Source organism: Podarcis muralis, chromosome 9 (assembly GCF_964188315.1).
Source record: "Podarcis muralis chromosome 9, rPodMur119.hap1.1, whole genome shotgun sequence".
Lineage (NCBI taxonomy): Eukaryota > Metazoa > Chordata > Lepidosauria > Squamata > Lacertidae > Podarcis > Podarcis muralis.
Window position 1 is genome coordinate 25,870,471 of NC_135663.1, and position 12,545 is coordinate 25,883,015.

The 12,545-nt window shown below is 42.7% G+C and overlaps 1 long non-coding RNA gene across 1 annotated transcript; it reads left to right on the forward strand.

Annotated features, from left to right (window-relative positions):
- Nucleotides 1-2,648: 2,648 nt before the first annotated feature.
- On the forward strand, nucleotides 2,649-12,044 carry LOC114604611 (uncharacterized). Its single transcript, XR_003708370.2, has 3 exons — nucleotides 2,649-3,629; nucleotides 6,309-6,456; nucleotides 11,172-12,044. It is a non-coding gene; the product is annotated as an uncharacterized LOC114604611 (long non-coding RNA).
- The last annotated feature ends 501 nt before the right edge of the window (nucleotides 12,045-12,545 follow it).

Sequence of the window (12,545 nt, forward strand, 5' to 3'; positions counted from 1 at the left end):
GGTGGAAAAAATACTCTAGTTTGCAGTGCAGTGATCCCCGCCGTTCAAGGTTTGGTAGTGAGATGTTGAGCCTGTTTATTCCAAATGGCCCTGAGGACAGCTTAGATTTGTTTTCCCCCTAATTGTTATTATATTAATTTTAAGATGTGTTTGATCAGAGCAATGCTACCAACAAACTGAAATTATGTGTAAATTATACATCCTCCACTAAGACAAGATTGACAGCGGTGCGGATATGCATATTTAATGGCAAGGTGCCAGCTGCCGATGCTTCGGAATAAAGATTAAGATTTAGCACATATCTAGCACTGCGACCTCAGTAAGACATGGCTGCTGCGTCAGCAGGGCCAGCCCAACCATTGGGCAGAGTGAAGCAGCCAATTCAGGGACAGGATCAGGAATGCCAAAAGACTTTCCTGAGCCCAGAACACTGTATGTGGATTGAGCATTCTGCTAGCCCGCTTCTGGCATTGGCTCCCAGTACGTTTCCGAGCACAATTCAAGGTGTTGGTGCTGACCTTTAAAGCCCTAAACGGCCTCGGTCCAGTATACCTGAAGGAGCGACTCCACCCCCACTGTTCAGCCCGGACACTGAGGTCCAGCGCTGACGGCCTTCTGGCGGTTCCCTCATTGCAAGAAGGGAGGTTACAGGGAACCAGACAGAGGGCCTTCTCGGTAGTGGCACCCGCCCTGTGGAACGCCCTCCCTTCAGATGTGAAGGAAATAAGCAGCTATCTTCTTTTTAAAAGACATCTGAAGGCAGCCCTGTTTAGGGAAATTTTTAATATTTAATGGTGTATTGTTTTTAACACTTGATTGGAAGCCGCCCAGAGTGGCTGGGGAAACTCAGCCAGATGGGCGGGGTATAAATAATATATTATTATTATTATTATTATTATTATTATTATTATTATTATTATTATTGCAGCTGGGGAAGATGAAGGCGTCCAGTTGCGCTGCTGCAGATGCACCATGGTGCTCCTCACAGTGGTCACTGCTGTGGATGCACAACCTGACTTTCTGTCTCCAGGTGCTGCAGTTGCCTGTAAGGGATTCCCGCCATGCAATCTATTGACAAGTGTTGCTGCTTACCGTATGTTTCGCTCCATAAGACGCTCTTTTTTCCTCCTAAAAAGTAAGGCGAAATGTCTGTGCGTCTTATGAAGCGAATGCTGCGCGAAGGAGGGACAGATGGGAGCCCTAGCTCTCGTCCATCCCTCCTCCACAGCTCACTTTAAATCAGCAAAGCGGGACAGGAGCTGCTTACACAGTTGTAAAGCAAGCACAGCGGGAGCTGTGTAATCCCTCTGCCCCCGCGCTCAGCCACACCATTGGGATGGGTGCGCATGCGCCACCTCCTTGGGACGACGCTTGCATGGGCGACGTCCCACGTCGCCTGTGGTGACATGCCGTCACGTAAGACCCTTCCTCTGCCACTGGTCTTGCCGGGACAGTAGTGCCTTCCTTTGCAGAAGTGTGAAATTTGAAGGGCAGCTGTGCTTTGGTCCTTGTGTTGTGTACGAAGGTGTGAATTTAGGTAGGTTTGACTTTAAATGGGAATTGAATCAGATTTCTCCCCCATTCCTCCCTCATATGAAAGCCCCCAGAGCTCTCTGCAATGGCTTTATTAAAATAATTGTGTAGGGCCAAACCATACAGTCCTTAGAGCTAAGGGACTCAATCTGGGAAGCTCATATATTTCCATTGCCTGCTCCCCTTACTAGGGGATAAAGTCTCTCTTCATTTGTTAATGACAGTGATGATGGTTCTTAATGCCACTGACTTTACATGGGTGAAATATTATTCTGATATAATTCTGAGTTTATTAAATAGTTTAATACAACATTTGATTCAGAATATTTTTTTTTCTTGTTTTCCTCCTCTAAAAACTAAGTGCATCTTATGGAGTGAAAAATATGGTAAATACATTTATTAACCAAGCCTACCTTGCAGGTATATAAAAGGGGAGGGAAACAAATGCAACCTTGGGAAAGCAAGTTACAGATATGCGGAAACATAATAATTGTAGAGTTGAGAGGGACCACAAGAGTCATCTAGTCCAACCCACCCCAATGCAGGAATCTTTTGCCCAACATGGGATTAGAACCCACAACCCTGAGATGAAGAGTTTCATGCTCTACCAACTGAGCTATATGCCACACAGCACATAGCTGGCATTGCTCCCATAGGAGGCAGTGATGGCCACCAGGTTGGATGGCTTTAAAAGAGAATTAGGACAAATCCGTGGTCGGAGGCAGTCTGCTTCTAAATACTAGTTGCTTGAAACCAGAGTAGAGGAAGGTGCTATAGCACTTAGGTCCTGCATGCAGACTTCTTGTAGGCTTCTAGTTGGCTACTGTGAGAATGTGACAGCTAGACTGGTGACTGGGAGTGGCCGCCAGGACCACATAACACCAGTCCAGAGACCTGCATTGGCTCCCAGTACATTTCTGAGCACAATTCAAAGTGTTGGCGCTGACCTTTAAAGCCCTAAATGGCCTCGGTCCAGTATACCTGAAGGAGCGTCTCCACCCCCATTGTTCTGCCCGGACACTGAGGTTCAGCACCGAGGGCCTTCTGGCGGTTCCTTCACTGTGAGAAGTGAGGTTACAGGGAACCAGGCAGAGGGCCTTCTTGGTAGTGATTCCTGCCCTGTGGAATACCCTCCCATCAGATGTCAAGGAAATAAACAACTATTTTATAAACAACCTCTAGGGAGGTTTTAAATGTTTGATTTTTATCGTATTTTTAATATTCTGCTGGGAGCCACCCAGAGTGGCTGGGGAAACCCAGCCAGGTGGGTGGGGTAGAAATATATTATTATTATTATTATTATTATTATTATTATTATTATTATTATTATTACTACTACTACTACTACTACTACTACTACTACACTGGCCTGATCCAGCAGGTCTCTTCTTATGTTATTGTGTAATGTCATTCACAGATCATGTAAGGAAAGCCAGAAAAATTGCCTTCTTGCTATAACTGCAATGTTTTGAAGTCAATTGGCACTAAGGAGCTGCCCACCCTATTCCTGTGACTGCAATTTGTGCAATTCACTGTTTTTAATTCTGAATTTTAAATTGCTGTAACCCACCCTTGGGCCTTGTAGTGAAGGGCAAGCAAAAAATGTGATGACAGCAGCAACAATTTTCACAGTTGGGATGACTCCTTTTGGATCTGTAAGAACCATGAAAATGGGAGCTGATGTCATTCATGTATCACTGGCTCATGTCGTACATTTTTCCACACGGGCCAGGGAATAAGCACATTGCTAAGTACTTACAAAATACGAACTCTGATAGCTGTCATTCATCCTCATCAAAATGTTATGAATTCTATTCAGGGATATCTTTAGATCAGTTGGCATGGCCGGTTTTGTCTCCATGAAATGTTCACGAGATGTTCCAGGAGACATGCCACATAACCTCCATTAATATCGTCAATGCTTGTTGTTTTTCAGACATGTTGCAAGCAAGGAACAACCAACCAACTCTGTGAAAGGAAAAGCACAGTTCAAATGAAACATTTCTTGTGTGACTGTGCCTTCAAATAGCACTGCAGAGCAGAGACAGAACAATCTCGTGAACTTGTCTTTACTCTTAGAGATTGTTCACTCTAGGGTAATACCACACATATTTGCTTCCGCTCGAAATTATAACAAATGTAACCATTATAAGCAACTTACCTTGCTTGCTTGTATAAAATGTGACCTGTATTTCTAGATGTCTCACTGTTCCCTTGAATTCTTTGCCAACAGCTCCATCTTCAGGCTTCACTCAGCAAATGCTATGCCTATTTTTAAATTGCCAAATGCTCAGGAAAGAGTTTTGAAGTGTTTTTGGTTTTTCTCCTCAATTCTGCAGACTCTTAAACATTTTTAATGGGGTGGGGCATCTAGACAATGCTGAATTATGCTTAAACTAAAAATACATGCAGATTAAAAGATGAAAGGGAGATTACTCTCCAGTTTGGCCTCTAGGTTGGACTATGGGACTATTGTCACACACTTTTTAACAAATCAAAGTAAATATATGACTACAAGTTTAATTTGGTATCCTGTTGCCCAGGGACATGTGTCAAAGAAAATACTGTGTGTTGAATCTAACTGGTGACCTTCAATTCATAGAAGAAGTTGAGAGATCCACTTGGTCCAATTCTTGCCCATTTGCTCCCCCTGAAGCCCCTTGTGCCAGGGAGAAATTCGATTCAGTTTGCATATGAAGGTGCTCTACTTAATTTACAGTTTCTGAAACAAAAGATGAACCAAAACACAGTCATCCTTTCAAATTTGCAACTTCCCTAATTTTTCCCTAGTTTTCCAGCCAAGCAATGTGTACAAAAATGCATATATTAATGAAAAACATCATACAAAAATGTGTATACTGGGGGAAATTGCACACAAAGCTGTGTATATTAGGAGAAATGCACGCTAAAAAGTTGACAGAATTTCATCAGGTCCTTAAAAAAATATTGCAAACTGTGTGGAAAACAGAACTTATGAGTAGAAAAATGAGAAACCAGAATTGGCAGATCTTTCCATCCCTATGTTCCACCCTCTCCTGTAGAGTCCTCCAGCTTTCTGCAGATGGATTTTAAGTGTGCAATGGGCTTCAGGAAGAAGGAGAATTGTCAGAAATCCCCTTCCATCCTTGGCCATTACAGATGCCTCTGCTGAATCAAAACCCCTTCCCAGGAGGGCAAGGGCACCAACTGGATTCCACCCTAAGGAAATCTGTTACGAAAACCGAGGTCCACTTCCAGCAGAAACCAGTGGATCCAGGCAATGGTCTACTGCTCTTTCCTAGGTAATAAGAGTGAGAGAAGGGTTCAAAACCACATAGAAGGCTGAGCTGAAAATCAAATCCTGCTATCATTCACATTTCAAAATCTTCTTCACTTTGAAGTTCTTTGCACATAAACAGAGCTTTTCCTCCCATTGTTTGTCGGCATATCGGAAGCATTAGGAAGCTTTTATTTTGCCCTGTTGCTTTAAAGTAGACTTTGAAGCGATTACCATGTGTTTTCAGAATGACAGTTAACACCAGCTTCCCTCAAAGAGATATCGCAGGAAAAAGTGAGATTACAACTCGACTATAATGCAAAATGTTTCTAGAGAACAGCTAAGTTTGTGGCTTGCTATCCATTGTTTCTCAAGCCATGTTTTCCTAACGTGCTTTATCAGTGGCTAGAATGGGGAGCTTTGCCAACTGACCACCAATCTGGTCCTTCAAGGGTTTTGATGGTAGCCCAAAACCACACATTGTTCTGGTGGGGCCCTGAGATTTGGGCTCCTCTTTCTCTTTAGTTGCTGGCTCTCTCTTCTTCTTTTTCCCCTATTGCCCTTGATTTTGAAAAGAAATGCTGGCACAAAAGAGACCAAAGACACATATGGCGCTGGCCTAGGCAATAATGGCAATGGACCCATCAGACAATGCTTCCAATCCCATGGCCACTGACCACCCCATCTGCACAGTTGCAGCAAACTACTGCTAGCACAACATCTGCCCTTCCGTTATTACATGCTCAGCTTAACATATTCCAGAATCACCATTCAGTCTGTAGCTGGCGGGGCGGTGGTTGGGGGGGGTGTTGCGTACCAGCGAGGCCTAGACATGCCGCAGCAGCCTCTCTGGGGATTTAACTGGAGTCGGATTTGCCATAGTCTATTAAGTACACGTTCCTTCGGTACATGTGCGACTAATCTACTTTTAATTGAACTCCATTGTTTCCTTGTGTTTAGTAAACAAATGTGCATAGGTGCAGATGCTGCTGCTTGTTTACTGCACAAACAGAATGCAGCTTGCGAGAGCTTTCGGGAGGCTGTGCTGGCAGGCACTGGAAAAACACAGAATGTTTAATGCACAGGCATATTCTTTTCTTTACACTTTTTTGTTTTTTTTAAAAAAAACTTTTTTCCTGGACATTTTGCTGCCCAGCTGTCTATTGCATGCAATTTTAGCAGCTGAGCACAGGCGTATTGGAAGATCTTGTTCCAAACCCAGAACTAGCTGTGCCAAAATGTCTTTTCCTTTGCGCTGAGCAGCAAGCTTTCGCAGACACATTTATTGGCGTTATTCTGCCTTGCAAGCTGAGATTTATCCCTCCCCTCCCCTCTCTTCTGCATATCCTTAAAGCAAGTAGCTGACGATACTTAATTTTATTTCTGCCATTTTTATCAACACCCGAATAACATTACCCAATGCAAACCTAATCAATACCATGCTTCCTTGTTTTATTTCACTGCTTTTTCCTATAGCATATCCTTACAGCCACTAAAAGGTATTTTCTTCTCTATCCAGGTGCTGCAAAGAGCTGGAGGAAATGAGCTTTGTTAAGCTCAGAATCGGGTGTTATTTTTTACTTTTGTTGGACATGTACAACCAGATACTCTGCAGTTTTACACAGAAGCAAGTCCACTTGACCTCTTGATTTCTACAGAATTAAAAGGTAAAGGGACCCCTGACAATTAGGTCCAGTCGTGGCCGACTCTGGGGTTGCGGCACTCATCTCACTTTATTGGCCGAGGGAGCCGGCGTACAACTTCCGGGTCATGTGGCCAGCATGACTAAGCCTCTTCTTGCAAACCAGAGCAGCCATTTACCTTCCTGCCGGAGTGGTACCTATTTATCTACTTGCACTTTGACGTGCTTTCGAACTGCTAGGTTGGCAGGAGCAGGGACCAAGCAAAGGGAGCTCACCCCGTCGCGGGGATTCGAACCGCTGACCTTCTGATCGGCAATTCCTAGGCTCTGTGGTTTAACCCACAGCACCACCTGCATCCTTCTACAGTATTAGCCCCTACTAAGTGTGCATAAAGCTGCAATTTTCAGGACTTTTCAGAAAACCTACCAATTCAGCCTTGTAACTTAACAACCTACTTGGTCACTAGTGGTGACCAGGAATTCCGTACATGTGAGTGTGCAGGCTGAAGGAAGAGAGTCAGATTGTTCCATTCCTCCTCTGTCAACTTGTTTGGCTTCAGTGTTAGTAATGGAAGCAAGTAAGTCTTTCTCTACAACCAACATGGAAATGGAGTAGGCTGGTGGAAAGAGGTCATCCTCTACCCGTCTATCTACTTGGTAGAAGGCTTTTTAAATCTCTTTTTTACTAATCTAATATCCTGTGTTTCTATGCTGTCTGAAGAGGGGTGGAGGCTTTCCTCCTGACAGCCAGCATGGAAACACAGGCTCATAGCCTCTTTGAAGGGCAGTAACTTTTGTGGGCTTCTTTACAAGGCTGTACTAGTAAGCACAAAAACTCTAGTCCCCATGCCCAAACATCATCTCTCCACTCAGCTCTGTGAGTTGGAGGCTGAATCTCTGCACTACAGTATTCCCCATGTTCATAAATCTGATCTTCTTACTACAGTAGTTCAGCCTCCAATCCATGGAAGGCTAGGAAGTCAAGCAATCAGAGCAGATGGGGCAGGGCAACAGTCTTTACAATATATTCCAAAAGACAATAACCGAACTCCCACCCACCAACACTTTCCCCCTTCTCTTTCTATGTGATAGAGGAAAGTCCACACACCATTAGGTCAATGGCAAAATTATCAGTGACCAATCAATGACCAGTTGTTCTGTGTGAGCCCAAGACTTCCTTTTATAGCGGCAATGAGTAGCATGCTAAACTCCATAGGACATCCTCTACAAGATGTCTGAAGATGGATGGTCCTGCAGGCACATGTCTCAGTTCTGCTGCTTTTGGGATAAGTAGCTGTCTTGGCAGAACACCTCCTGGGAACCCTTTGAAAGTTACTCATAGGCAATTAATGGCAAAGTTATGGTTCTGGTGTTCTTCTTCGTCGTACACTTTCCCTTGCTGGATTGTGTCTTGGTCCCAGTAAGAACTCCCAGTATGTCACAGTTGTTCAGATTCAAGTTCCTTGAGACAATTTTCAGGCTCATGGGCACATTTGGATTTTTGAGCGAGTGTTGTGGGTGCCACCCATTGTGATCTTCCCCCCTTCCTCTGTTGCTTCTCTGGCTCATTCCAGAGAGAAAGAGAGACAGAGACACAGACACAGAGACAGAGACAGACAGACAGACAGACAGACAGACAGACAGACAGACAGAGTAGGCACACATACTTAGTTTTTCAGTGGATCGGATTAAAGTCACATCCAGTAGAATTAATTTGAGCTTTGAAAAGCCCATAGAACTGAAAGAGGGAGTAGACTCAGCTATACAGCTGCAAATAAAATGTTTTAAGTGTGTTTTAAGTGCAATATACAATGTGACACTAGATGGTGATGGTGAGCCTTATGGAAAATTCAATGTATTTTTTAAAAAATGCTTTTTTAAAAAAAGCATTTTCGAAACAGTTTTTATATGTGTGTAGATTCCACCTAGGAAAGAGCATCACTCAATTTCTGACTTCAGCTCTGTGTACTTTTCAAGGGAGAAAAAGGCAACCCCCCTCAACACCTTGTGTTCAAAGGGCTAGTGAGCAGGGTCCCTGATAAACTTTGGGGACTCCAGGGGAAGACCTCATTGGGTCCACATCCACAACATTGTCGGTCCCTACTCTAGTTCTCCTTCTACAGCATATCCCACTTGAGTGGTCCCAGGCAATGGGAAAACAACACGAGCTGTTTTGCTGGGAATATTTTAGGATATTTCCCAGTGTTTTCAACAGGCAAAAGTAGATCTAACTTTCAGGCAATTTAGACTTCACATTTTGGGGGGCGTGGGGGAGCGAGACTGCTGCATCCTTTAATCAGAATGCTGTCCTTCATCTTAGCAAGATCTCAAAGTGACATCTAGTGGAATACCTAGTGTCAGTGGGGAAATTTAATTAAACTGCAGTCCCTTTATACCAGCACAAATATTGTGAAGGAAAACAACTCCTCTGACATTTTGCAAATAGGTTCAGTAGAATCTGCTGTGTTTACTCTGACTGACATTTGTTTTTCAGTCAATTATCCTTCAGTCCTTTCTTTTCCCTCCATAATTTATCACTAGCAGCTTTGCCATAATAATAAATATAAAGTTGTTTCCCTTTTTTGTTGTCTTCTTGTTTTGGGAGCAAATGTGGCAGATCTGTTACCCCGAAAACCTCAAAGGCTTGTGATTTTGTGATAGCCTTTGATTGTTTTCAGGATTTAGGGCCATGAGATTGGACAAGCCTTAACCTTAAATACAAGAGAAAATTAATTTGGAGCTTCAGGGAGACAGGGAAGGATTGCTTTATACCCAGAGTCAGACTCCAAGATTAAGTTAGCCAAGTCTGAGTCAAAATCCACAACTACCATATTGAGAGACTATGGTACTCACACTGACCATCTCAATTCTGATTTCTTCTTTTCCGAAACTTAAAAGAGTTGGATGAAATAAGAGCCACAATCATGTATACAGCCATGTATAAAAGGTAAAGGGACCCCTGACCATTAGGTCCAGTCGCGGACAACTCTGGGGTTGTAGCGCTCATCTCACTTTATTGGCTGAGGGTACAGCTTCTGGGTCATGTGGCCAGCATGACTAAGCCGCTTCTGGTGAACCAGAGCAGTGCACGGAAACGCCGTTTACCCTCCCACTGGAGCGGTACCTATTTATCTACTTGCATGCAACTTGTGCAATTGCAGCTTTGTGCGCTAGGCGGTCGCTCAGGTGACATCATGCAAATTAAATGTGCACAAGGCATTAAAAAGTTCTCTCACCGTGGAAAGAGCTTTTAAGCTCTCCGCCTTGCTTAACAGGCTCTGAGATGCTCCTGCAAGATTGGGGTTGGGGGTGTCAAGTCCTGCTTGGCACATTGGCTTCAAAAAGGTAGAGACAGATGTGCTGGGGTGGTTCTCAGCTTGTTAGGTTGATTTTGGCATTGCAAATAACCCTTGTGCAAGTTGTGAGTCATTTGTATGTTGATAATATGTCTAAGCTAAGTGGGGGGGTGGAGGCTGGTTAATACTTGGATAGTACACCTGGGTATACAGAATACTGTAAGTTTCCTATTTTCATAACTCAGAGGCAGATAGTGACGTCAGAGAATTTCAGTGGAAATTGCCAATGTTGGCTTATTCATCCCATGCTGATACAGTATTTTGTATTTTCTTCCCAAGAGAAGCATAGTATAAAAATTGCAGATCTGTGTGAAATTCTGCTATCAGCCAACTACCCTGTTTGTGCTAATAGTTGTTGTTGTTGTTGTTGTTTATTAATTAATTAATTACCTGATATGTAGGCAAAACCTACTTCACAGGCAAATACTATTTATTTACCAACCGTTCTTTTACATTCGGTAGTGGAAAAAGCATGGAACCTATTAGGTTGCACATTTTGTTTTGTTTTTTAAAAAATCTGTTTCACCTGGAAAACCCATCAGCAGTTTCTTTACATAGTTTTGTTTTGTTCCCTATAAAATATAGTTGTCAACATCTGGAATTTTAGAAGTGGGGGGTGGGGATGAAATCACCACATAAACGGGAGGTCATTAGTCATTTGTGGCCATTTTCTTCCTTTTTCCAGCTGCACATAATATATTTTAAGTGTACGTTACATTTATAAAACAACCACAATAATTAACATATAACTTTGAAAAGTACTCAGAATTAAATAAAGCCATGTGCATCCCAGGTCTTAACACACTGATTTTGATCTGCAGAACTTCTTATTCCCCTACTGAGTAGATGCCTGTCAGCAAGGAGGAAGGTTCAAGATGGCTCCATACTGTGAACAACTTGATAATTAGCATGAAAACATGAATTCTTGGATCAAGTGCCATTGTTTATTTATCTGTTATATGTATATCCCATCCTTCCTCCCAAAGGAGTCCAGTGTGGCAAACACTAAAGTGATAAAAAAACACAATGCAAAATAAAATTAAAACATATAAAATCCTTCTTAACAACCAAAAACTCGTAAAACAGTCCCATATTCTCACAGCTGATCAAAGTTGCCATGAGCAGTATCTTTGAGTCATCACATGCCTGGCGAAAGTTTTTTAATTCCTCCTGGAAGTTAATAGCAAGTGAGGTAGCTGCACCTCACCAGGGAGGGCATTCCACAAATCAGGAACTACCACCAAGAAGTCCCTGTTGTGGGTCAATGTCAACCATTGTATGAGTTTTAATTTGTTTTAGTCTATTCTACAGTGCTTTTAACTTTCTGTATATCTGAGATTCTGGCTGTAATTTTTTTAATCATGATTTCATTGTTTTATCCTAGCGCTCCAAGAGAGCAGGCTGGGGCCCAGAGGAAGACTGTGCGACAGAGGAGACCACAGAAGAGAAGATATTACTTCATATATATATATTAACTTTTCCCCCTCTTTTTTTTTTAAAAAAAAGTGTCCCTGGATTCTTTGGGAAAAAATCTGGTAACCTTACTGTATGGCGCAAGATCTATCTGTACCTGTGGGAATCTAATGTGCTGAGACTCATCTCTGATGATACCCTGAGGTGATGCCATGTCAGCCTGTTAGTGACTGACAAGCTTCAGCGCAGCCCCACCTACCGTCATGTGGGGCTAACGGAATGATTTACACCCAGGAAATATCAGGAGGTTGTCTGAGTATTTGCTCAATTGAATCAGCAGGGTTTGCCAAACATGATCCATGAATAACGCAGCTCCTTTGAGCAAAAAATGGAAGAAGGAAAAAACACTCCCTGAGGTTTCCTGAACATCACCCTGTGAGCTGTGCTTGACTGGGAAGAAAATTAAACTTCTTTTTTTTTGTCCTGGTAGGGAACTCCTCTCAACCTGCCATCCAACACTACAGAAGGAAAGACATTTAGTCTGGCTTTGGTGAAAAGCCTTCAATAGTTTGGTACTGCCAGGTTTTTAATGAAAGATACCTTGCTGGTACCTTTCCCGGGAAAATCAGAGGCTCACTATGTCAGGTTCCTATTGGAAGACCCAACAAATGCTAGAACATTAACAGTGGCAGAGTTTTTATCAGTGGTTGCAAGAACCAATGATCCCTATATTCTGAACAAAATGCTTGTTTAACCTGGAGGTAGGCTGTATGAATTGTGTATTGCTTTGTAATGATTTGTTGGGTCTCTGGACCGTAATCAAGATTGTTGTTGTTGTTGTTTAGTTTTTTGCAGCAGAAAATGTCTGACTGGCACAAAATTTGAAACTCACAAGAAGTCATCTCAATCCTGTTTTGCACATCTGAGAGATCAGAAGTGACTCCTGTGTGAATCACTGTTGGACCAAAGCCAAGGACATTTCATAATTTAGTTTGTAAAGTTTATAAACCTTAGCAGATGCAGAGCTTTCAGGGTGTGATTCTTGTGCAACTGTGGCGACGAGTATCAGCTCTTCTCCAGTGGTTCTCAATGTGTCTCAATGTGCAATGTGTTGCAAGCTTAAAGGGCAAGTTAATAACATTTTAAATTTCAGCATTGAAGGAGAAACAGTGTAAGAAACTCATTAGGGCATGCAAAATAGGAAGAACTATAAAGGCAGCCAACCAATTCAAACCGATGTCAAAAGAATCTGGGGGCGGGGGAAGAAAGAAAAATGACTTCTAATTAGCATTTCTCCTGACTGCTTGCTTAAACAAGACTCGGTTATCTCTCATTCAATCAGCAC